The sequence below is a fragment of the Anomalospiza imberbis genome, chromosome 2, assembly GCF_031753505.1.
Source record: "Anomalospiza imberbis isolate Cuckoo-Finch-1a 21T00152 chromosome 2, ASM3175350v1, whole genome shotgun sequence".
NCBI classification, from domain to species: domain Eukaryota; kingdom Metazoa; phylum Chordata; class Aves; order Passeriformes; family Viduidae; genus Anomalospiza; species Anomalospiza imberbis.
Window position 1 is genome coordinate 39,974,957 of NC_089682.1, and position 27,532 is coordinate 40,002,488.

Genomic DNA, 27,532 nt, shown 5'->3' on the forward strand with positions numbered 1-27,532 from the left:
TAAAGAGCAAAGGGAAATCATAGATGGCAAGGACAGGTAGAGATCCCAACATTCCAGATCTGATACCGGCCCACAGCTGGGTTGAACAGTTTATGACATGCTCAGTCAGCCTCACACCGAGATGTCTGTGGAACAGACACTTAATAAAGTGTGAAATGTTTTGAGATACTGATAGCAAACTGTAAAACTTACCTTTCTACATTTACACTATTGTTTTCTACTTTAATGGTTATGACTTCTCATCAGCCCAGTTTCCCTGTTACTCGGATAACCAAGATTTAAAAAAGGATATTGTTCATTATCATAACTCCCGTTTACCCACAAAATTGCTGAAAAAAAAAAAAAAAAAAAAGAAAATCGATGCTTTCTGCACAATGCAGTGTAATATAGTCCCTTGTCCTCTACTGATTACAGAGTGAAAAATTATAATCTCTATTTTACCATTATGCAGTCGGAACAGATGAGTGACAAAGTCAAAGCCTGAGAATTATAAAAGGTCTGAAATAAATAAAGGAACTGACAACTGACATTTAAACCACATTGTTTACTGATATATACAAGCTAGTGATCCTGAGACACCAACACCAGTGCAAAGTACCTTGAGAGCAAGACACACGCGTATTTTTGGGTAGCTAAGCAGAACATTCCCTCCATGAGGCTCAGTGCAAATACACCAAGGTTAATCCTATTTTGCTGCATAATGCATGTACTGTTTTCATTATACTGTTATATATATTAAAAAATCTTGCTTTTCCATTTAGTAACAAATTTCTAATCTGCAAAGCATTAAAATATCTTTCTGTAAATGACAAGGCTGGGCATTCAGATCTCTCTGACATAAACCTCTATTAAAACTTGGCTAATCAACGGAACAATAGAAAACCTAAAGGCCATTTTCCAAAACCTAACCAAGTCAGGCAGGAATACTTGGCATGTTATCTACATATGAATACACTCCTCTGTTGTGTTGAGTATAGGGGTTTGTAGGAAGCTAAGCACAGGGCTGCAGCAGTAAATTTAAGAAGCATTTCAAAATTCAATTAAAAAAGCCTGAAACATCCATTCCATTTAGTGTCTAAACCACTAACAATTAAACAAAAACAACAAAAAGCCAAGTTAATCTCCAAATACTTCTAAAACTACACGTGCAAAACAAAGGGGTTTTTTCAGTCTACTGATGTCTGCTTCTACCACAACATAATTTTTTTTTTAAAAAGAGCATCATAATGAGTACATCCTGTAATTATTTTACTTTAAGTGTTTGTTTTTGTTTTTTTTTTTTTTTTGTCAGAAATAATCTGGTGCTAAAAAAGGAAAAAAAAAGAAAACTAAATGTTATTCTCTTCTTTTGATATCAATATGCAATAACACTCTGTTAGAATATGTAATGTTTGATCTCCCTGGATGGGTAGAGCAAAATTCAAGTCCTTCCCAAAGACAAAATTCCAGAGAGCCTAAAATACCTCTGTCATGAGTCTTCTGGCCACTCATCTTCAAACTTATCTTTTCAAGATCAATTTTCTGACAGTTATCTGATGAGGAGGTTCTTATACACATTCTGCAGCCTTGGCTATTTCTGCCCAAATAATTTATTAGCTCTCACACACTGTGAAGAAAAACAACTTTATGACAAAACAGCATTATTAAAAGCATTGGAGGCACCATTTCATGCCAAAGCAATACTACCATTCTTACAGGAACATACTTGTACTTCACTTATAGCCTGTATTTCAAACAAGTGTTGAAGGCTGGTTTCACATTTGGAGGCTCTGTTAAATTTAGAAAATGGAAATCTGAAGGGTCACCATTAATTTTGGAATCATAGTGCTGACTAAAAATAAACAGTATGTTATTATATTATAAATGACTGTTGAGATTTGCTGTGATCACAAGAGATAGGGAAAAGCATCTAGATTTGAGAATAATTCCTCTCGCTTTCACTCTCTGTGGGTTTTCTTTCCTATATAGAGGCAGATTAAAAAACTGAAAGATCTGCCGTGACCTACAAAAACCAGCAAGACAACTTAAGGCAACTATATTATTAAAGAACAGTTAACTTTAAAAAAAAACACAGAACAAGCAAAAGGTGCCTTTGAGCAGCTCCCCCAGATGATGTAGATGGAAAAATACTTTTATTCAATTTTTGTTGCCTTGCTTCTAAACCACTCAAATTTACTCTTACTATATATACATAGATTAGAAACCTTTTGTGCTCAGAGATTTCTTTCTCATGAAGCCTCTATTTTCAATTTTCAAGAGAATTAGAATTGTAGGAAGAAAAGCTTTCTCCTGCTGAGACATTCACCTGCAGCACAATTTCCAGCAGTAGTAAAATGATGCTTCCTAACACAGAAAATGGGTTACAATATGAATGTTTTAGAGACAGAGATGATGTTCGGCTAGTTACATAATGCAGGAGGGTTCTTTGAAACAAATAAATAAAAAAGACTCCAACAATCCTGTAGAAAACTCTTGTTCCTTTTCAAACTAAAAAAAGAAAATCATGCACATGACTGCGAAGAAAAAAAACCCCTCCTTTCTGAAACTGTAATAATGGCAGGGAGGGGCACTTATAAACCAAAGTCACACCAGGTAATATGCATCTGCAATGAACAAGCAATAAACAAGTAACCGTAATATTTTCCTTTGAAATCTATTACTTTGGTGAGAAAGCAGCTTGGCATACACAATAGCTTACTTTTTTTTCTTAAGGTGTTTGCCTCAAGTCCTGCTAATGAACTGAACCAGTGTTAATTCAAAATCAGTCATTTAAATGATTTTAAGAGCCGAGGGAAGCACTGAGATGAACAATAACACAGATGATCTTAGAAACTAAAGGTGTTCCTTTGAGAGCCTGCAAACTCATTTGTAGAAGCTATACTGTGCTGAATGAGTGAAGATGAAAATGAAAGGTCTTGAATGCTCTGATTACTTCAAAAACTTGCAACTGTATATGTAATCTACCTTAGAAAGAAATGCATTCAAGAAAAAAAGGTGCAGATCTGATTTTCAAGCAGTGTTTCGTGACACCCGAAGGCTAAGAGCACATCTAACATAGAGATCATACCAAGAGACCAAACAGCTGATGTACAATTTGCAAGGATGGCAATTTTCCCCACCAGTTAAGAAGAAAAGCATTACAAATCCTATTTCAGTTTGGGAAATCTTACAGAATCTCTACATAGCTTACTTTTCAAATTATTTACAAGTTTACACCAAAACTCATTAGGACTAATTCTTCTGAGATACCAACTGCCCAGTTTTCAGTAGTTTGACCACCTAAAGCTTCTGTAGACTATTTAGTAATTCTAGAATGATGCTCAAATTAAGCACCCACAAATGGCAGTTATGAAGCTTCCATTATTTTCTGTTTACAAGTAAGGCCATTAAAGCACACACCCAATCTTTAATAAAATTGCCTGGATAATAACAGAGTAGAATTCCCCCACCGTTTTGAGAAAAACACTTATTTACACTGTAAATGCTGTAAAAAGCCCTCTACTTAATGTAGCAGAAATTAATATTTAAGAAACACTGTCAATCAGAAATCTGAACTTTCACCTGAAGATGTATTGAGATCATTAAGTCTGAACAAATGTATGCCTCGAATAATTTGGTAATAATAGGGCATTCTGTACCTTGTCTGTAAAATCCTCTTTTTTTTTTTTTTTTTTTTTTTTTTTTTTTTCTGTATCACATCTAGCTGCAATAATGCAGCAGATCTAATTGAGGTGAAAGGCTCAATGGTAGCATAATGCTACCATTTTGGAAACTAGAAACTGCTGGTAGCCTCATGTCTTCTGTCTTTTTATTTTAACCTTGGAAGCCTCTTGAGAACGCAGCACAAAAGCTTTCAAAACTGCTAGCACTCATTTCCACATGGCTCAGTCTACAATGTCAGTTTACTCTGTCTCGTTACCTGACATCTCCACTCTATTCAGGGTTCATCAAACACAGCCACTCTCCTGATTAATGGCTAATTTATTATTTGCCTTGCAAATGTTTATCTGCTGGGAGATGAAGTAAATATACTTCAGCTCTGACAAGCACCATGACCACTCTCTCCCTGCCTGATGGAATGGTCAGTTGATGGTGTCCCAGAGGAGTCGTGCCCTGCCTTAGGTTTCCCAGACAGTCCTCTGAAAGGCAAAGTATCTATTTTTAATGAGCACAGTGCAAAATCAATTAGCTGGTGGTTAGAAAAAAAGAAATTAATAATCATATTTATTTGGTGTTTTCATGAGACCCATCAAAAATAAACTTCTGTATTAATTGTATGCATCAATACATTTACGCAAGATGATGAACCATTTGTTTAAAATAAAAATGCAAAATAAGTCCCTATATTGCTACATCATAGTCTTTCACAGCACCAACCTAAAAAATGCCATAGTGTAGCCAAAACCAAAAAAGCACTCAAGGAAAATATAATTTCAGGGAAAAAAAAACCAGAAAAAGGGAAGATAAGTGTATGATCTAATTCTCTAATGCCATTTAGCTGGGTGACAGCCAACTTCCTATGTCATATTGTATCTCTGCTTCACCAGGCAGTTCTAGGTGAACCTTTTTATGAATTTTTTGTACCTGGAAACCAACAGGTCACAAATCATGACCTCAGCTTGTAGAGATTCTTCTAAGCTCTCCAATACGATCTTATCTTGGTGGGGAGGAACACTAAATATTAGAAAAAATCGAGAAAACAATAGAAACTTGAACTTCCACAAACAGCAGAGTCATTAGAAAATGCTAAAGTAGTACATAAGAAAAATACAGGTAGCAAACAAATGCACTATACAGAAAACTACAAAGAACATGTATGTATATAAAATGTGTAGTAAAAAAAAAGGACTAGAGACTAGAAAGGAAATAATATATCAAAGCAAGTTAGCTACCATGTGAAGAGAGGCCAAAAAGCAAAAATAAGAGAAAAATAGAACTTAACTGAGGAAAATAAGCATGTGTGTCCTTCACACCATACACTACCTACATCTGTGTAAATATGTACTGCACAAAGCAGAGCAAATAACCAGCACTGGAATTTCAGTAGGAGTGGAAAGTGCAAACACTTCTGCAATGGGGTTGGAGTAACTGTGCCACTTTCCATGAGAAGCATTCCGACTGTCAATTCCTCTCTGCACCATTTTTCCACTGATTACATGTGAAGATCGTATGTGAGACAGGCATCATTCACATTCTGTTAGTGTATTCATACACTTGTCTTTGGAGAGACACAACTTTGTTGAACTACTGACCACTGCCTCATTTTATTCTTAATCCATTATTAGGCAGGACTAGAGATACAGGCCTGTGGGAAAGAAAAGGATCATTCCCAAACCACTGCCTCCATTTTCTCTCTTTGTTTCAGAGTTAGTGGCATGCAGGGAGCCGAGTGCTCTGCCTTCTCCTGTGCTTGCTGCAGGAGATCTTGGGAAGCACACCAGAGAAAAGTCTCAGCAGGATGTATATTCCAGGTAAAAGTTTGAAGTAAGTGTAAGTGTACTGTCAAAACAATAATTGAGGTTTGAAGAGAGTACCTCTAAAACACTCTTTGAAAAGGTCCACTCAATCTAGAGCTTCTGGCAGGAGTGGCAAGAAGAGCAGTAAAGAGGAGAATACAGATGACTGCAGATAAATCAGATGTGTTCTGTGCTGTAAATCTAACATTTAAGTAATTTCTTGGGTCTCTTCTTTCCTGACAGCCCCATTCTCACCTCAGCTTCCAGAAGCCAGAGGAAGGGACAGCTGTTAATGTAATGCACAAGTGGATTCACCAGTTCTCAGCATGCACCTCTGAAATCTTAAGTTTCATCTATGATTTCACATGATCAGGTCAAAGTCTATTGCATAATGATTTGTAACTATTACAAGATATTAATTCACAAGAAGTACTTATATACACCTACTAGAGATCTATGTAGTGTAAAATAAGGCTTTCAAGATGTAAAGTTTAGCTTAGTCTGTGTTCTGTCCTGGCATGTTAAATATGTAACACAAAGTACACATTCACAGTTGCCATCTGACTGACTGTCAGGGTAGTCAGAGGGAATTCCAAAGCAGGATTCCTGAAAGAGCGCAGTACACACTTCAGAACACTGCCCCCCTCTCCATGTTGAAGTTCGGCAGAAAAGCTCACTTATTTTCGGGGAGAACCACATGGAAACACAGTCCCTTGATGCTTAATTCCCAAGTACATTGCCAGTCACTTCTAGCAACAGTCAATAACTTTCCCAGTGCTAACTTCTGTGTGGACTGAGGAATACACAGTACAGTTTATGTCAGTGTCGGAGGCAGGACACTCTGGCCTTGTTATTCAGACATCATACATGTAACTAGTCCTGACAACTGCTGATTATATCTTTTTTAAAGTGCTGCTGCCTTTTTCTGTTTGCCAGTTATCCTCTGGTGTATATGCCAATGCAGACAATGTCCCATCACTGTAATTGTCACTCAACTGTCTGTCAGTGATGAGAAGAAGAGGGTGACAGCCTTGACATCCCACCAATCATCCCACTGGAAAATTGATATCGTCCTCCCCAGTAAACAACAGCTAAAGAATCGACCAGCCTTGCCGGTACGTCCCTGAACAATCAGCTTCCATTAAGGGCAGAAGCCACACATTTATCCCCCCGTACTCAATCAATAGTGCACTGACTTGTTCTGCCTTCAAGCATGCGGCTGCTCAAGGTCTCCATTTAGCACAGGCTACTTTTCAAACACTGTCCAGGTCTCTCAAACTTAAATGTGGGAAGCAGCTTTTGGGGTCTTTGCAACGTCCTCTATTTCAATTTTAAAATATCTTACTCCGATCAATTTCACTTATTTACTTCAGTTCACACAAGGTTTATTTTCTCAATTATATTATTTTTCTTTAACCACAGTATACAAAATCACTGCATCTTTTTACTGCTTATCCCTTGTAGGCTTGCATTTATATATAGCTGTGCTTTAGAGGAAATAGATGCATATTGTGCAAAAACTGACCTTAGTTGAAATGAACTACCACGTGTATACACACTAAAAACGCTGTATGGCAATCAGAACAGTTTGTTAAACACGAAGTCCAAAAACATTTATACATCACCCAGTAACCTAAAGCTGTAGACGATTAGCCTGGTAAAACAGTAAAATGATCACAAGCGGGCACATACAATCTCTCAAGACGAGAAAACCAGTTATTCAGAACTCATGGAACATTAATCTTTCGAGACAAAAGTCCTTAACACAGGAGGAAGAAAATACTGATGTAGAACCTCACTTCAAAACTCACAAAAGAATTAAAGAATATTCAGGTGCAGTTGTAGATTATTACTTTCACTTCACTGCTTGGCACAAGGAGCTAAGGCAGCAGCTGTTATTGTTTCGCTCACGAACTATTCTATACACAATCACACAATCTAGAAATCACCTGGGGCTAGTAGAGTATCAAATCCCCTACACAAAGCACTGTCCACTACCTTCACATTTCCAAGGCCCTCCATTTCTAACTTTGTAATTTGACTGTCTCTTGTAACCTTGTGACTTTTCATCAGCACACACCCCGAGGATACTGAGGCAGTGCTTCTCCTACTAACTAAAGTGTTCTACTCACAGCCCTGCACAGGCAGATTCTGACCACTGTCACAGTGGGTTCTGTGATACACACTGGTACAGATGCCCGGATTACTCTTTGCCTCTTGCCTTTTAGCCTGCAAGTCTAGACAAAGGGATCTTCACCAAAAAAGTCCCTGGGGAAACCTCCTAGTGTGTTGCAGAGGACACTTGTCCAAGGATATGCTTTATTACTTTTCACAGGCAACCACTAGGAAAAGGTCTTCTTTTGTCCTCAGTTTATTGGATTTTTTTTTTTTTTTGGGGGGGGGATTTGTTTTTTTTCCCAAGACAACTTGAAACTTTTCAGATGCCTTCAAATCCAAACTCTACAATAAAGCTTTGTGCAACATCATCTGATCATCTGCCTTAGCACCCTTTGTGAACACACCAACAACTACTGATGGAAGATAAAATCACAGTTGTTGGTAATCAATGCAGAAATAAAATTTTCTGGAAGTACAAGGAGCAGAATTTGAATTTCCAAATTGCAATCTTGATCACATTATGTTTCCAGAAAAAATGTCACTATAAAACTACATCAGTCATTTATGTGATGGGAGACCTTAACTGTTATTTGTAGTGCTAAGACCATCCACCATTATCTCAACTTGGGAACACTAAATTCTTCATAGATATCAATAAACACAAAAGGCTGCATATATTGCCTGCAACAGCTTTTAGTCTTCAAAAGAAGCATACCGGTATTAATAATTAGACTGTTAAATTCAATTTTTAATGAAATTTAAGGCTTATCAATGGGTTTTCTTTGTTTGGGGGTCTAGACACTACTGGTGTAATGTGTAGACCATTAGGGAGCTCACTGTCCCCTTCACTTTACTAAATGGACACAATCAATACCTTAATGGGAATGTTTGGAAGCATCCATAGGCACACCAAATTGGCACATTACAACACTTTTCCTAGCCTGTGCATTAAGTTCATTAACTTTTCTAATTTGAATTACAAATTTCATTTCTCTGATCAAGATGAAGACATGGGTCTCATTTGCAAGATCAGATTTTTGCTGTGTTAATGTTTTACAAGGAACGATAAAGTTAATGCAGCGAAGAGACATCATGTCACCCCTATCGGTAGACAATTATAGATAAGGTTCCAAATTCCAATAATCCTGATGGGAGGCACATGGGAACTTCCATAGAAGAATGACAAAAATATTAAGCAGAGAGGCCAAAAGGCTAATCAACGCTCTCAGAAACATATTCATGCTTGTCACAACAAGAGCACTCTCTACAAAACGAAAATGCGTTATTTAATTTAATTTCCTTTAATTTAATGGACAAACACAGTTCCATTCTCCTTCGCGTTGACCATTAAACTGCTAATTAAAACCTTTTAGAAAGGTTTGAAGTTTAAGTGAAACACTTCTCTAATTTTATGATACTGTACTTAGGAGTGTTAATAAAGCTTTGGAAGGGAATTTTGTCTTACCAAAACTTCCTTCTAATTTCATCAGTTCAGATAAAATATAGGAGTCTGCATCAAGGCATAGCACACTTATACCAAGACAGTTTTGAACAGTCTTTTGAGAAAATTTTAAGATATTTCAGTTAAGAATCAAAATAATCAAACTTTGATGTTTTTCACCTTGAATTCAGTTAATCAAGAAATAAGCCTGGGCAAACTCTATGCACACAATGATTTATGAATTCAGGAATTATTAAAAGAAGAGCAGGTATTAAACCACTAAAAAGTGTTTCTCAGTGACTTAGAAATAACGACATAAGTGACATCCAGGCACTTTTCCTTCAGAGGCAGAAAATACAAAATGCTATAAAATTCCAATATTCACTTCTTATCTCCGGAAGTGTACATGTTCCTCCTCAGGACCATACCCTAACAAGCTGCTATTGAACTAACAGCAGCTGCAACAGTTCTCTCCCAAAAATACCTCAATAATTCTCTAACCCTTTCAATACTGCCACTGAGGCTACAATACCATAATTACTGATAGCAGATGCGTGTTCCTGCTCACAGTTGCCTCTGATCAGCACAGACACACGGGCAGATTGCTGCGAACTCCACTACAGCACACAATATCAAGTCAGTGCTGGCCATGTGGGAAGACTGACAGCATGGCACAGCGCCTGCTGCTGTCATGTTCACCTATCAAACATGTTTGGAGGAATTGGAATTAGCAGCATAAATTTATAACTAACCTGCACTTTTATGTCATGTGGCACTGGGATTTTTGAAGCAATAAGAGGATCCTCTTACATTCAAATTCATAGCTCTCTTCTTCTTGGCACCTTGTACATTCAAAGACCGCATGTAAAACCTGTTTCCCAGACATCAGTGGAGATTCTGCCAGTGCATTCTCCTGAAGTTAAGCACTGTGAATTTAAGGCAGCCTGTGATGAGGCCTGATACAAAGTAGATCCTCTTTCACATATGTCCATGTATATAAAAGGTCTGTCACAACCTAGCCTGGTGTCGTTAACTCCCAAATACTGTCTATAGCAGTATCACAGAAGGATAATTTTTTTGAGAAAAATCACACTTGACTGCTCTCTCACACTCTCTTTCATAATCAAGGGTGCTAATTTTGAATTTAATTTTAATTTCAAAGTAGCTAGACTGGCCCCATTTAAATTCAAAGCAAGAGGTATTTAAGATCGTCTCTTCTTGTGACTAATAAACTTTAGCTCCCTCAGCACAGATGCATGGAGGCAAAGGGGGAGAGACAAATGTCAGTGGAAATTAATGTACATGGGACTGCATACTGCTCAAAATCAGAATTTCAGTAGGGATAAATGACCTTTGTTAGTTGATTATAGATTTTTTTAAATAAATGGCATTATAAAATACAGAGCATAGGGTGTTACATTGCAGTACAACTTCACTGTTACACTTTGTCTATTTTAAGCTGGAGGTTTAATAAGTGGTGAAAATCCTCTGCTTGAGACCTCAGCTGTTTTTTATTATATTTTCTGACTAGTGGGAATGGTTAATTCTCACTCATATAATATTCATGGGGGTTTGATTTTAATGGAGAGTTGCATTTACAGGCTTTTGTGCAGGTTCTTCATTCTCTTGTAGACAGAGAAAAACCTCTGGATGCCTTTAAAACTATGATGAAGGAACGTGTATAACAGAAATAAAGGGCATGAGGACAAGGATTAAAAGAATATTCACTGTAAATTTGAGTAGCTTCCTACCTATAATATTACCAGTGTTTTCCTACCCAGTTACAACTATGCACGAGTACTTAAGGAGGGCTGCTTAGGTAAGTGGTTTGTTTTACAAATTGAACAGTACAAAATACCAGACATACCCTGGCATCAAAGTTATAAGTAGAATGATGTAGAAGTAACATTTTCACTCCACCTTTCCAAATCCTCTTTCTTTCCATTACAGATACACTAAAAAATCATCACCTTCACTATCCAAAGTCTAAATTAATTCAATTCTGTAAATACAGATATACCATAACATGAAGGATCTTTTGCACTAAAATAAATTATTGAAAATCCTTAATAATAAAGAACTTGCTTTTTATCCAAAAGTATTTAGAAAGTATTTAAACCTCAAAAGAACAACTCTAGGAGTTGACTGTGAGTTTTGTTGTCATGTATATCTGGAATTCATTCAAAAATCTGCAACAAAAGACACATGAGCAAAGTATTATATGAATCACAGAATATCCTGAGCTGGAAAGGGCACACAAGGACCATCAAAGTCCAATTCCTGGCCCTGCACAGGACAGTCCCATCAACTCTCCTGTGCCTGGGAGCACTGTCCAAATACTTCTTGAACTCAGGCAGGTTGGTGCCGTGACCACTGCCCTGGGGAGCCTGTTCCAGTGCCCAACCAACTTCTGGGGTAAAAACCTTTTCCTGATATCCAACCTAAACCTCCCCTGACACAGCTTCATGTTGTTTCCTCAGGTCCTTTCACTGGTCACTGCAGAGAAGAGGTCAGAGCCTGCCCCTGCTGTTCCCTCTCTTGAGGAAGCTGCACTGTGGTGAAGCCTCCTCTCAGTCTCCTTTTTTCTTCATGAAGGTAGGTGCCCATGAGACTGTTTTCAGAAATAAGTAAATATTCCATTATTCTGAAGATATTGTAATTTTTTTTGTCTGTTAAACAACCTACTGCACACCAGAAACAATACTCCTTTTGAATTGCTTCCTTTTGAAATTTGCATAGACTTTTTGCACTATTGCTTCTAACTTTCTATGAAAAGGCCAAAGCCTCCAATAATAAACCCTCTAAGTAATTCTCAGTTAAGTTAGAAACACTATGAAGGAAAAATTCACAGTAGCATGTAATGTAGTCAACAAGTGGGTACCACAAAGTGAAGTGCATGGTCCTTTTCACTGCTAGTATACAACAGTATGCACTAGCAATTTACCTGAGTAACAAGGAAAAATACATGAGCACTTTTTCTGGCTCATTTGAGCCTTTAAAACAGAGTTCAGGGGGCCAGGACTGGACAATAACCTAGATATCTTTTTGCAGGAAAAGATCCAAGCTTACTCTGGAGAAAAGAGAAAAAACCTGACTGTTACATCATCCTCAAATCATCAGATCCTGTGTTGTGTCAATTGAGATCACAGGAAGGTAAGCCATGGAATGGTGTAACTAATGTAACTAATAAGCAATGTAAAGCTGCATTCATAAGCCTAACATGTTTGATAAATAAGCTGTAATAGCATTCCTTGTCAATTGTGTGTCTGTATTTCAGCTGGTTTACACTGCTCCATTAGCAAATGAAGCATTATAAAATTATGCTGGGTTTGCATTTTCACGCACAGAATGACTGTGTGATATGGATACAAAATATCCAATTCAAAATACATTATTATTATTGTTATTATTATTACCATCATGTGTTGTGTTCGAATTTTTCTCTCAAATCCTGAATGAACAGCTCAAAGCCTCTAGGGCCTTCATGCCCTAGACAGTCCTTTCTAAATCCAGCCTCGTTCAAAGACCAAAAGCTACAGTGCTGAAGTAGACTTGCAATTGCCAGGCTTCCCCAGTCCAGAGGACTTGTTTACTTGGCTCATCTGTTAACCATTCAATCACATAAGATGCTTTCATAATATTTTACATGGCCATAATTCTTTCTGGAACTGAGAAATCCATAAATTTAATCACCTGCTAAAAAAAAGCATATGCTGTGGTGTTTTCAGCCCAGAGAAGAGTTCTAACTCATACTTTTTAGCTGTTTCCAACATGCTACTGCTGTGCAACTACATCATAAATACCTGCCAAGAGTACTCATTTCACATTTCTGAAGATTAATTCTTCTCTACACATTAAATTCTTAGAATTTATGCCCTTAATGCCCCTTAAATGGGAATATTGGAAGATTTACTCTGGGAGAGGAGTCTTACACAGAAATTCTCATGGATTTATGCTGATGGACTACACACCACATACAAGCTGGAGTTATAGTTAGGAAGACAGAGGAGTCCATGTTTCAACTTTCAGTATACATCTGCCACTCTCTAACCAGAAAGCCACTTTCTCTGCATCCTGCCATCACCTACCCAGCAGCCCCAAACTTCCTCAGTATTATCTGTTTCTCTCACCACTGGATAAACTGCTGATGTCTTTACACTGACCATTTCTCTCCTGAAGGCAATGCTAAAGATGCCTCACGAGGTCAAAAATATAAGAGTATACTGGATTTTGGTTTCTCATGCTCACAGACACATCCATTAATTCTATTCATAAACTGATAAATCATTATCTTAACTCTAGTGACATTTTCTAGCCCACTATTCATGTTAGAAGGATGCACCAGAGCAGAACACGGCTGGGGATTTTGATCAAAACATGACAGAAAACTACCAGCAAGTTTTTAATGAAAGCAGTGACTAAATCCACACTGAAAACAATACCACAGTCTCCTTTGTTCCTGTAACTGATGTGTAAATGAGCTCTCAGGTGGAGAAGAATGGAAAAAATCCTGATCAGACCTTACCATATACCAATGAAAAATTGCTTAACCAATGAAAAATTACTTATCCTGCGTGACACTTTATGAGTAATGTAAACTCTGTATGTGGGGATCTACATGTGTTGGTACATACAAATGTAATACGCATGGAAATTATGATTACACATGTATGTGTGCATAATTGTTTTTATATCTAATTAATTATGGTATTACATTGGTTATACTCATACTATGCTAATTTATACATCCCTAGAGAAAGAAAGAATCCTGCTGGATAATATCATCTTTGTCACAGGAATAGTTCAACTACTGCACCTTCCAGACTATCCTGAACAGGACTTTTGCATTTCTCCTGTGATTTGGCTGAAAAAATATCTGGACATTGGGGAAAACTGTGTCATCCAACTGATCGTTCAGCCAGGTGGGCTGAAAGATTGGAATATGAAGCAACAAAACAATCATAACAATGTCTAATGCATACTATTACCATTATGCCAATTACTTGCCTATTAAACCATACTCCAGAAGCTTTTTATCCTTTAAGACCACACAAAAGGCTGTTCCCTAGAACGACTTCTGTGAGGGTTAGCTATGGACAAAAGAGGGATTCAAAAGAAGAGAAATTTATTTCTGCCTTTCCTCCCAGCAGACCCAGGAGAACACACTGTACACATAGGAACTTATTAGAATCCCCTGAACTCAGGGAATAAAAGCAGATTTTAATAGAAAATTAAACTACATTCCAAGTAGTGAGTACAGACTGAAACTTTCTCTTACTCAAAACCCCACACAAGCTGGGGTGTACAATTTGCTTGTAAACTACAATATTTGCTCTCCTTTATTTAGGCAGACATTAAAGAGGAACTTTTGTTAGCAGTAGGTGATGTGTAAGGTCCCTTTCAACCCAAACCACTCTATATAGTCTCTGGGCACTAGCATATTTATTCAGGCACCCAAAGTCAGACTGTGTGAAACTTTTGTAGTATTTCCCTTTAGAAAATCAGCCCAGCTCCCATAACAATAGTCAACATCTACTTTCCAAAAGAGAAGCCTCAAGCTTTTTACTTGGCTTTCCTTATGCACGTCTTCCCTCTCCCCCCTTTTCTAACAATCTCACATCAATTCCTAAACTGTCAAAATCCCACAATAATTAAAACTTATCCTCCGATATTTTAAGACTTAAAGCCACACACCACTCTCCCATGTTAGCAATGAAAAGACAGCCAATATCTTGATTTACATCCAGGTCACATTGTGCCAGCCAGAAATGCCCAGAACTTCTTAAGAACTCATGGTTTGTTAGTGCCTATACCCTTCTGAAACAGAAACATTTATTTTATTACCACTAAATAATGTCAGGTCATGCATTTGCATGCTATAGGTGATAGCAAGTGCTATGTGAATAAATTAGATTTTAATCAGTTTTGAGTTCTATTAAACCAATTTTTCTTCCTTCTTAGAATGATTGTAATTGGACAAAACTACAGAATTTAGAGCAAGAGAAAAGGCTGCATTAATGGCACTGTGAAGGAGTGTAAAACTTCCATTGTAGAAAGAATGTAAATGCATAGTTTTGTTTTTCTCATCCATTAACTCAATAACATTCCTATTTTCTAAGTCCTGCTCCCAAAAAGTAGCCATGCAGCTTGCAAAATACCAAACACATAGCTGGATGAACCTACCCAAAATCTCTGACACACTGGATAGCATCAAAGCAGGCAGGAGATGAATAAAGCACCACACTGTCCAATGCATTGCTGCAAGTTATTTATTCCCATTCTGATGCTGCATGCATGAACTGCCCCCGTTTGATGAATCACTGAGGAAAATGGGAACTGACAAACAGCCCCTCTTTCAGCAGCTGGGTACTATGACAGCATCAATAGAAAAACACATCATTGGTTCTAAAATGCCACATTTTTGCCATTTACATTGAATAAGACATGAAACTCCTTCAGGGAAGTGGCACTATGTTATCATTAAGGCCTGTTGACACTATGGAGGGTGTGCTTTGAACTCTATGCTGTCATCCCTCTTAATCTGCAACTAATCGCATTCCGCTCTGAAGAGAGGGAAGGGCCTTCTGCACATTGACAGTGTTGCCAGTGATGAAATATTGCACCCTTTAAAATCTCATTTGCAGATTGGTTTCATTACCACCCACAACTGGCTGGGATCCATGAGGGAACACACCTGCTCTCATTAGGGCCACGTGATGTCTGCTGTTAGCAGTATTTCCATGCAAATAGGGGGACAGGGAGATGGAAGCTCTAGGAAGTGTCTTGATCTTTCTGCTGATTGGCTTTCCTACCTTCATTTGGGATGTAACACATGCACAATCTGTTGATTACTCTAAGAGGCTTCTGATGGACTTTACTGACAGTTTCACAGGGAGGGAGTTTTACTGCATGCTTTGGCTTCCCTTTTCTATCATGAGGCGTTTCCAATCATCATCTAATGCACGTTTGTCATTTTCTACTGCAGATGAGTCCCTTAGGCTAAGCAGTCTTCAGAATGTACTGGCTGAAAAAGCAAATTCCAAACTAAGAGTATTTAGATGTATAGAGAACAATTTTTTTTTTTCCTATGGAGTTTTTTGTATTTGGCATTGTGGATCTATAATATCAAATGGGGATGGTTGTTTTGTGCATTTATAGAAAAGCTTGAGTTTGAAGGGACCTTAAAAAGATCACCTAGTCCCAACTCCCTTGCCAAGGACAGGGACGCCTTCCACTGGATCATGTACGTGTGTGTGTCAGTGAAAAAAATCCCTAATTTAGAGCTGCTTTTAATCCTCTTGGCAAAATCAGGAATAGCATAACTGTTAAGATCTAAATTACTTTATTTTTCTCCCAGGACTAGTACAGTTCCTTCTCTGTACTACTTCATTAACTGAAAGAATGTATTTATCAATTCAGTTAAAGAGGCTTGCTGTAGTTGTTTTCAGTCTATGAAGCATGAAGATAAAAAAAAAAAAGTTCTTAAGCCTAGACAGGACTATCTATTTAAGGTTAAATTACTTTTGAAACTTAAGTTAAATCATCAAACTTTTGCTATATATTGAAGACCTATAAACCAACAGGAAAAAGGGGAAAGACAGAAAAGAATCGCCATTAAGAAAGTCAACTTCTTTGTTGCCTTGACTTGAATATTCTACAAGTGTCAGTTAATCCTTAAAAGGGTTTAAGCTCATTCTGTAGTTGAATTAAAATTCAAATGAGTTTTGCTTATAAACAATCTGCCTTTCTTTAATTTTTTTTTCATTAAAATTAAATAAAAAGCTAAAAATCGGCATCACTATTGAAACTCTTTCAGATTTCCTGGAAATGTCAACCACTTAGCTGCACTAAAAACCCATCAAGAAAACTACTTTTCATATTAAACCACTGTAACTTAATAGATTGAGATTAGACTGAGCCCAGAAACAAAAATTAAAAATTCACCTTCTCTGCCCCTTCCAAGAAAGAATGGAAATTATAGAAATTCTCAGTGGGTATTCAGTGTCTCCACTTTAACCAGCTCAGCCCTTGGATACAATGATATACTTTACTGGGTTCAAACATAGCCTGGCTTTCAGTACAACAGCAGAAGGCTTAAGAGTGAGTCAACACATTATTTATGATACAGAGCTGCAGAGAAGCAAGGCTCTGAAAGAGGTGTTGCTAAACACACAAGGACATGGCATCTGTTTCCAACATCTGTTATCTTAGCAATGCTCTTGACTTGTCCATAAACCCTTCTAAGGCCCTGACATTAAAGTTCCCATGACATTTAAACCACAAACAACTTTTTTAAAAGTTAACATTTCATATAGAAAAAATTTTTACTCCTTAATTAGCTCTTATCCAAGATAGGCAACACTGATATTATAGCCAGAATCACCCTTTCATTGCAGGCAATGAACTGCAACATTGTCAGTGTAGACAGGTTTTAGCCATGTCATCCTACTTCATCTGTCCTTACTACAAGGGTCACTTTTAAAGCATATTTTTGTTAAAGCATTTAAACAACAATTAATAAATAAGAAAATAATACACCAGACAGTTTTATGGGAACTCAGAGGAACATTTTTATCTAACTGTATGCAATTCTGAGATTATCTTGTTGGTTTTGGCTTATGAAGTGTTTTTAAGAGAATATTAAAAACTTACTGTCCCCACTAAAATAGATGAAAACGAGTCTACAAAACCATCAGAATATAAGATGGTGCAGTGGACTTAGTCAGTATTATCTGTGTTTGGATTTTTTCTTTGCTCCTTTAAGTAGATGAGTCTCTGTAGCCACTTGCTATAATAAAAGAGAAGGGATTTAGTGCCTACAAGAATATTCCATACCCAACCTAGTGTGGTAAGAAATGGCCCAAGTATGAAATGGCAGTTTTAGATACATTCTGGTTCCTTCCCCTGCTCCTTTGTCAGGCCTAAGACCCTATACAGTGGATTACAGAGCACCTTTTTGTTTTCCCATTCCCCTTCTTTCATAGGAAGCCTACCAGGAAAACTACACTCCTCAGCCATCTGCATTTAAAACCAGATGCTTTTAAGAGCTCAAAGGCCTTAGTACTCCAGTTTTTAAGAAAGTTGCCCCTATTTCCTTCTCCTCAGCTGCTTTAAAAATCCTGCCTGTAGAATGAGCACTGCATGTATGTTAATTCTAATTATTTTTCTGGCAGGAGATGAAGCAGTTTTAGGCTTAGGGTTGTAAAATGAAACCTTCTTCCCAAGAGAAGTAAAACAGTCTCATTCACACTTTTGCCCTTTACAAGTCACACAACCTTCAATCACTTACACATCTTGCACTCACCACTTCGGTGAAATATAAACAGATAGGTTCTAAATGATTTTTCACAGAAACAGAACTTTCATTCTCAGATGACTACCTGCAGTATATCCTTTAGAATGCTGCTCCTGAGAGCTTAAGAGAAAAAGAGATCAATATATATATCCCCCACATACTTTTTCTTATTCAAAATCTCCCTTAAAATCAACTGCCTTCTTTAGCTCCACATTAGGCTATCTAAACAGTCCCTCCTTTCTGTAACATGCTTTTTTTTTAATTATATAAATATAAATATTGTAAAATAATACCAAAAATTATATTGCAGTACATATTGCAGAATACAGTATTTTATGCAAAATACTGTATGAGCTTTTTAATGTTTTTTAAGCATTATCTATATTTATCCCACTATCTAAACAGCACCCGTAATACAACAAATAAGTGTGGATGTTTTGAAGGTAATAACTATTATAAGATTCAAAAGAAGTGAGGAATACAGTAAAGACTAGAGAGCACATTTTTCATCAGTGCTCTGTGTTTGAGCAGTACACAGGAGGTTATGATTCTTGTAGGTATTGCCACAACATAAAAAAAGAAACTTAAGGTTAATACTAAAAGGGAGAATTATTGCATATCAACACCAAGAACTTTTTGGCAGAGTACATTCCTGCAACCACTACCAACAGCAGTCTGAAGAAAAACTCTGTTATAATTATTCTGCAGGGTTTCACTTGACTATGGGAAATCTTATTTTGGTATCTAAGCAATTAAATCCATAAACTCCTGCTAACCCAGACTTGATTTCATCACCAGTGGAAAGGCTGAGACTTCAGTGTTGGCATTCCCAGAACACTCCCTGTTTGCCAACAGGCTGGGTAAGAGACAGGGCTGCCCAGCACCTCCACAGTACAGTCATTACAGTGATCACCAAGTGATGATTAACAGCAAAAGCACTGGGAAGCAGAAGAAAATTCAAAGAAATGAGTGCAAATGCAAAGATGACGGGGAAAGAGAGAAGAAAGAGCCCCACAGTAATACCTGCTGCCATTCTCTGGCATTTGAAAGGCTTAACAGGGAAGTTGATGAATTCATGACATTTGTAGGATGCAACAAATGATAAGCTGTGAATAAGCAGCAGGTGGAAAACAGTGATGAACCAGCACTAAACCTTTCATTAGATATAGAACTAATTTGCAGTGCATTTCAGAATGTAATTCTTTCCCCTTCACTGTAATACAGTTCTTCCATGAAATACTTATCACTTTATCTTCTTTTAATGACCTAAGTCACATTTAGCATTACAGTGTCATTTGTGTCTCTGTCCCTCAGGCCACATTGGGCACTTTTTCATGCTAAGAGACTCCTCTCTGAGTGTCTTTTGTACATTCCTGCCTAAGAACAGTGTTTTATCAAGCCCTGTGTTAAATTTACTGCCAAACACAGGTCTCATTCACCCAGTCCTGGTTGACTTCTCTGCCCTGCATTCTTCAGTTTCTCAGCTCAGCATCCTCCCCTGTACTGGACCACTGCATGCACCTGTGTGATTTATTTGGAACTGGCCTGGGGAGTAATCTAGTTTTAAAGGGATCTGGACAAACTTCTAAATTTGACTAAACACACACATGCACTTACCCACCACAGAGGATTTTTTTTAACCTAGATTAGGTCCCCCGTCAGAAGGAACTCTCTGGCTATACAACACCTTCTGACATGAGAAGGGATAACTGGGGAGACCTGGCATGGAACAGGGAAGAGGCAGGTTAAGACACCTTTGTCTGTTTATGCTGGTTTAAATACTTTAGGGAAAATAAGGTTTAAATCACTTCATACCAATATATTTTAGAAGATATAAAATTTTACATACCAATGCAATTTTCAAAATTAGCACAATTGCGCCAGTATGCCTCACCCCAGTGACTATTAGAGTCTAACTTCCATAAATCCTCCCTGTGGGAAGTAATCTCACTTGATTTTAATCAATACATTATAATATTTTAATCAATATGTTAAGATTTTTGAGGCAAATTCCAGTAGTGGCTCCATAACAGGAGTACAATTGGTACAAGGGCACAGAATCATGAAGCAAGACATAGATAACATTTAGACAACATTAGTGCTGAACCAGTAACAACCCATTAAATTTATACCATCTGCCTCCCCCCAAACAGCATAGAGCTCTCATCTTAGACTCTGAATACAGATCCAGTAATAATAAATGCTAAACCATAGCCTTGAGGCAGCTCATCTACAAACACTTGGGAATAATGCACTTAGTGTGTCATCCTTCTGGAGAATGCTTCCAAGGTCTGGGAGAGTTTTCCATGTGAAGTGGAAAACATGCTCTCTTAAAGCATTCTGCAGCATGGAACCTCTGAGTATAAGCGCAGTGCCAAAATTACAGCAAAGGAAGGAATAACAGATTGTGGAATAAAAAAGACACATGGCAGAGTTATTCCAAGTGCTAGATGAGTTTAGTGAAAGTGGCTGCAAGTTCCACAAATCTCAGGGTTAACACCTTACTAGGAACTTTGCTGAGACCCGTGGGGCTCACACTCCATGTCCAGCTCCTCCAAGCCTTTTATACATGGAACTCAGAATCAAGGCATCAGCATTTACATCTTGATAAAGCACTTACTGCTGACAAAATTTATAAAAATAAGAGCAAATGGTGATAAATAACGACATTCATAAACAAAGTATATCTTCACCTGTCTGAAAAGTTGTAAGAGCTGTGTATGGGTAAGTTGCAGAAAGACCTGACAGGATGGTTAGAAAGCAGGAGGAGGACGTGTGCAGAAGAAAAGGCAAAAAATGTTACTTAGCAGTGAGAAGTAAAATGTGTGAACCAGCCCGGTGAGCACAGAGGTGCAAAGAGAGGGGGAAAAGCAAATTCGTGGTCAAGGTAGCCGTTAAAAATTCTGAGAAATTTTTCATACCTGAAATTATACACTGATAAAAGTATACTGAATTACAGCACCTTCATCATTTCAACTGAATGTCTTATACTCATAATCATAACTTCCATACATTTCTAGCTGTGTATGTAGCACAAAATTACAGAAGATAATATTTCCCATGGTTTCCACTGAGCTAAAATTAGAGTTATTGTGGAGAGAATAGTATATACCCTTCCTAAGAGGTTATTGTACAGATTTGTATAATGGAAGAAGAAAGTCAAGACTAGTAAGAATAAAATATAAATGAAAATATATGCGTTAGCACCAGAAAAAGAGCAGAACAAAGCCTATATTGATGCTGAAGGATGTTATTCCCAGGAATACAGTTCCAGGATATTATGTTTATCTTAAGACCAAAGATCTGGCCTGTTATTGTCAGTCAAGAGGAACTTTCATCCCTTGTCTCCTGTGTCTTGCACAAGTGATCTGGATCTGACCATGTAGACACAAACATCTTCATCTGAGTACATATCTCTGAAGTGTGAGTGCTTCAACATTTGATAAGTAAATATCACCTTCCCCTTCCATAAAATCTTGCACTGAGTCTAATTACACTATTTTTCCTACATTATCTTAATACGTACTTTGCCTTTGAAACCATATGTGAAAGTAAATAGACTCCACAGCAGCCTAAATCAGACCTCTAAAGGGATCTCTATATTAGCATGCCTCCCCTTCCAGGACCTTAATTACTGTGAGACCAGACCTTTCATTTGTATAAAAATGATGTATTCAAACCTTACAATATGATATTAATAATGTTAAGATCCATAAAAAAGCAGCTGACATTAAGAGAAACCAGAAATAACAGTAAAAACTATGACAGAAAAGAAATTTGGACAAAATGCTTCAAACTCTGGCTTGTAGTGAAGTTCATGTTCTCACTAAGACTCCTGATGGTACTGACTTCCACTATTTTTAGATACAAAGGTCCATTGTATCTGACAAGCCCCATTACAGGCTATACGGCCCAAACTGGGAGTCCCAAAAGCACAAGTGGAAAAGGTTCGGCATCCAACAGTCACCTGTTGCTGAACAGCAAGTTCACTGCACTCCAGTAAGCTCCTTAGCCTTTCTGAAGTCACCGTAGTCATGGCAAGCATGCTGTATTCCTTTCTAGAAGTTGTGCTTTCTCTCTCTTCTTTTTTTTTTTTAAGAATCTAATTTTATTTATTTATTTACGGAAAATTCCCTGGCAGCATTTGCTGCTTTATTTTGGAGACAGACTCCACCAAGTACAAACAGTTGAGGCAGCATTGCTGTCTTGTGAGGTACGCATGCCTCAAAGGTCTTAAACTTGTAATTTTCATCTCAATAAAGACTAAGTCACTTGAAAGTGTCATTTGGATTTTAAATATACAAAATAATCATATAAAATTATTTTTAGTGCTTGAAATAACCTTACTATGGGGACAGAGAAATAATCTGGATATGCCTCAACTGGACGTAATTTGGAAAGCCAGCCATGCAGAAATCTCCTCTGTGGTCAACATCCCTCCTCCTGAAATATTAATCTATTCCCCACTGAGGCAGGCAGACAATATCCTGGTAGGCAACATGCTAAGCACACCAATTAAGAGTGACTTCACTTAAAACAATCAAACTCTCAAGCAGAGATGCTTTTGTTCATACAGGGTTTATTCTGGTGTAATCTACTGCACAATTTTTATTTTATACTCCTTCTTCAGTGATTAGTTTACTGGATGAGACATTGACATGAAGCTGTGAGATTCTTCAGATACTTTTTCTGGATTCCAGACACATCAATCATTGGTGATCTTAGTGATCTTTTCCAACCTAAGCAATTCTGTGATCTCCAGGTACACAATAGGGGTCAGAGGCATGAACCTATAGAAATTACCTCGGTCTCTTCCCCCAGAAAGGCTGAACACTGTCCATAAGGGTATACATTAACTGTATGCACACTATAACTCAAAAAAAGCAGTTAATATTTAGTGTCCATGTGATGTTGGGAAAAGTTAATGTCTTCATCTTACAGATAGGTTACTGAAGCACAAAAATGGTAGAGAAGCCTTGCTCAAGGTCAGGGGAATACCTAGGAAACTGGAATTATGACCATTTCAAGTTCAGATCTAGCCAAAGTGTGACAAGACAGGCCTTGATTAGACACTGAGAAAACCTGAACATTTGCAGGTTTAGAGAAGGAGTTGATTTACAGCCTGATGTTCACAATGTACATGCCTGCAATGAGCATCAGAGACAGAAAAAAACATAACTTATGTTTGTTTACATGATTTTAATTAAAATAAATGCAGCAAATGTTCATCTTTTGACTCATTCTCTCCAGCAAATCACTTATAATAGCTGAGATCACCTTTTTAAACATTATAAACATTATTTTCAAAGAAACAGTAAAAGGGGATAAAAAACATCTGCAGAACAAATGTATACAGACACATTGCTGTAATCAGGTTGTTGTGCCATTAGCTACCCTTGTTAAAATGTTAATGAGTAGCTTACCATAGGCTTGCTGAATTGCAGTTTATTTCTGAACAGGTCAGCATTTTACAGTCCCTACCCCTCTGACCCTGTTTTAGAGTACTTTGTTCAATAGTTAAAACTCCCTTAATGAATGCTGCTTCTTTCAAGTGAAATAGAATCACAGAGCATGCTGCACAAGGGCACATTTGAAAATGCCACCACTGGAAACAAAACAAACGGATTTTTTTTTTTTTACTATTAAAATTAAGATGTTAAGATCAATTTATTCACATTCTCACACAGAAAGATACCAAAAGTAGCCATATCCCAAATGTCCAATTAGTTTTAAGATTTCAACCATTAACCTTTAGAGAGAATTCCCTCTATAGCAGAGTTTGGAAGCATGTCTTATTTTACAACCAGGTGTTCCTAGAAAGATATTCCCATGCCCCTGCTCCGACTCTCCCCACAGCATTTAAGGGCAGTAAGTTCCAGATGCGGCCTTGAATGTTATTGAGGTACACAGTGAGAGGTGCATCTGAATAACAAAATTATGATAATACAATTTGATTATAGTGGGGAAAAATAAGAATAATACTGAAATAAAATTATCTGGGCAGCTCTAACTGGGATCTTCCGTGACTTGGTAGAATATGCTTGTAAAGTATAGCATAAAAAAATAAAAAATCATGTGGTAAACTGACCAGTATTTCTCAGTGTGTTTTCTTTGCAGGTTATTTCTTTTCTTCAAGGTCCATTCCTGATGTTACTTATTTCTATTGTAGTGTTTCACAGTGGGCTGCATCTTCACATGATCCTTGAATAAAATCTGTTCCCATTCAACCTGTGCAGCTTCTCAGTCTGAGAAGACCCTGAAGGAGCCAAAAACATCTTCCAAAAGAGAAATACTTCTAAAGTTAAGTGAATGCATTAACAGCACACATCTCAGCCTTTTCCTTTTTTGCCATTATTGCACAGAGTAAGGAAAAGCTACAAATTTTCATGGATCCCATTCAAAAAAGCCTACAGCTGTTTTTGAATTCTGCGAAAAGAAAACTCAAAAATATTAAACAGAAGGTACTTCCCATCACTCACACAATCTTTTAAGCTACGTCTTTCATACGCACATGCGTATATATTCAAAGGTACAGGTTTACACACAGAAACAGAATGTTAGCTTATTTTTCCCTTCTTTTCTATATTGCAATGTTCTAAATTCTCTTTTGTTCTCAATGCAAATGGTCATTGGTTCGTCTTCTTTCACCCAGGATGGTTATGTCACATCACTTGACTAATATGCATGCATTTGCCACTAAAAGACATTTTAACTGAGAGCTGTCACATCCGTCATCTCCACTCGGGCTGGTTAAAATTTTTATCTGCCTTCTTGAATTAATTTCAGCTTGCCTGAGCCCAGCAGGGGACTTTAGAGTGGTTTAGTTAAATTCTTCATTTTGAAAAAGCATTTTAGAGTCCTTCTATTTAGATTTCCCTCTTGCATCTAATTTTTGTTTCACATTACTGAAACAATGAGGTAATTATACATCCAGTGAAGGGGGAGATTTAAAAAAAGAAGACAAATGAGAGAGAGAAAAGAAATTATCCAATTTTGACATTTTCCTGGAAAAGCGTTTTCCTCTAGTTTTTCCTATTTTTGATGTGGTTCCCTGTTATTTCACAAATTATCTGTAACCATAGTTAGAAGTGATTAAGCTAAAAAGAAAATATGCAAAATGCAAAGGAAAAAAAAAATTGAGAGAAGAGAACACAAATTGACAGCCAAAACAAGAGAATGGAAAAGATAAACTAGAAATGAAATATTCTGTCATCAAAATATTTTATCCAGATCATGTCTGTGACAAAGCTGGATGTAACTAAGCCAGTAATCTATTCTTCTTCAAGCAAGGACATGTATTAGTAGGTTAAGGAGGTTCAAGCTGTGAATTGGATGAGAGGGATGTTGGAGACAGAGTAATGCTAGTAAAGGACTTAAATCTATTGAAAGATGTAGAATACAACAGGGACATGTGGGAATATATCCCCATGACTAGTACTGGACTCCAGACAAACATGCTGGCAATCATCAATGCATTGCTGTATGTCCTGCACACCTTCATAAATACTAAAACTCTCACAGGATCCACAGGCATCCACTATGGTACAATGGCTAACCTGTAACAAATACTAATGTCAACACAAAAATGTTCATAAGACCTGTAAAACTCACAGGAGCACTCATTTGCATCTTTGGCTTCGTTAGGATCTTGTGTTCTTAGGATAACAAGCCTGAAGATATACTGTAGATGAACAGGTGAAATCCGTCTACAAATATAGATGTGACAGTTTAAAGAATTTCCCAAAATCAAATTGACACAAAAATTTCCAGTGCCAAAGAGAGAAAATGAGCTTACTATCTTTTTAAAAGCTTGAAGGAAAACCTCAAAGAATACAGGAAAAATAAAACATTTATCAGTCCCTGTAGAAGAGTCCAATGGGAGTTACTTTATTTCTTAACTTGAAATTTCCATCTGTAGCTGCAGTACTTTGTGAAGCTGAAATTTCCTTTGCAATTTTATACCTAAAGTAGAGGAACAGATAAGACAGGGATATAGTGACTTTTCTCCAGCTCTGAAGCTTATTGAACTTAACTATGTTCAGAACAGTAGAAACTCATGGATGTCTTCATAGTCAACTATCAGCAACAGGTCCTAGGTCTTTTCAGCCCTGGCAGGGGTGCCCCAGAGCTAAACCCATGGCTCTCTGAGGGATATGTTCAGAAAAGCTGCAGAGAAGGCAGAAGTTACCTCTGGAAATTTTAAACCTGCCAGGAGTTAAACAGGGCATCAACTCCCAAAGGCAAGTAAATGGTTTTGTACACAGTGGTTCCACTGGGAAGGAGTCACAATACGGGTAAATTTCCACTACTCCCCCTGAATTCAAAAGGGGTTCTATACCCACGCCTTTGAGTTGTTACACTACTGCTCCTTTTGATCAATCTGATCAAAACAGCTGTCAAAAGAAAAAAAAAATCTACTGAAAGGCAGTTGCTTTACAATACATAGGTTAGCGTGAGGAATAAAGAATATTTCTAGTAAATGCTGATTGAAAAAAAAAATCTAAATATGTTTGTGCTCAAGAAAGACAGGCAGTTAAAAAAAAAATATTTTTAAGCTTAGTGGCCTTAAAAGTTACCAGTCTAACCATCTGGAAACTTTACAGCCATTATTATAAATTCTTATTTAAATGGCAGTAAACCCCATTGCTGACATGAAATTAGTCATGCAAGGGCCCACAGATGTACATCCTTCTGCCCAAGCACTGAAACTCTGAATGCAAAGTCCAAAAGTGTTCCATTTTTTTCAGGCTGTGTGGGGCACAGAGACACAACAGCTCCAAGACTTTGTTGTGCAACACAAGTGGTAGAGTCTTCCCAGAATTTATTACATGTATTCAATTGCAAATGCTGCTGTACTTAGTACAGGACTGACCATGTTTTATCTACCATAGATAAATGTGCAAAATAGACCTCAGGAATGTGTCTTGTTCTTTGTTTTTACTTCCCCTTTTGTCAGATAACAGCTGTATAGGACAACAGATTAGAGGTGAAATGCTGGACAAAGCTTATTAGAAGCACTGGCTCATTTGCACTAGGAAAAAAAGCACAGAACTTCTCTGATACAGTAATGAATCATATAAAATAAATCCACTGTAATATGCTAAAATACTAAAATTACATTTTATAGTATGAACATTTTACCTTATGGAAAAGTTTTACATGAATACCCGAAGCACAATATGAATTTAATAACAGGAGTTCATTTTGAAAATCAATTTAAGA

The 27,532-nt window shown here is 37.3% G+C and overlaps 1 protein-coding gene and 1 long non-coding RNA gene across 23 annotated transcripts in view; both read right to left on the reverse strand.

Annotated features, from left to right (window-relative positions):
• Positions 1-27,532, reverse strand: part of ROBO2 (roundabout guidance receptor 2) — a 1,029,216-nt gene that overhangs the window by 334,042 nt on the left and 667,642 nt on the right. The gene's annotated exons all lie outside the window — the stretch shown is intronic.
• Positions 3,964-7,750, reverse strand: LOC137468702 (uncharacterized). Of its 2 annotated transcripts, none has more exons than XR_010996120.1 (3): positions 7,406-7,750; positions 5,904-6,024; positions 3,964-4,139 (listed from the first exon to the last, which is right to left on the reverse strand). It is a non-coding gene; the product is annotated as an uncharacterized lncRNA (long non-coding RNA). The 2 variants fall into 2 exon arrangements; XR_010996122.1 differs by having other exon boundaries at positions 5,904-5,957; positions 7,392-7,750.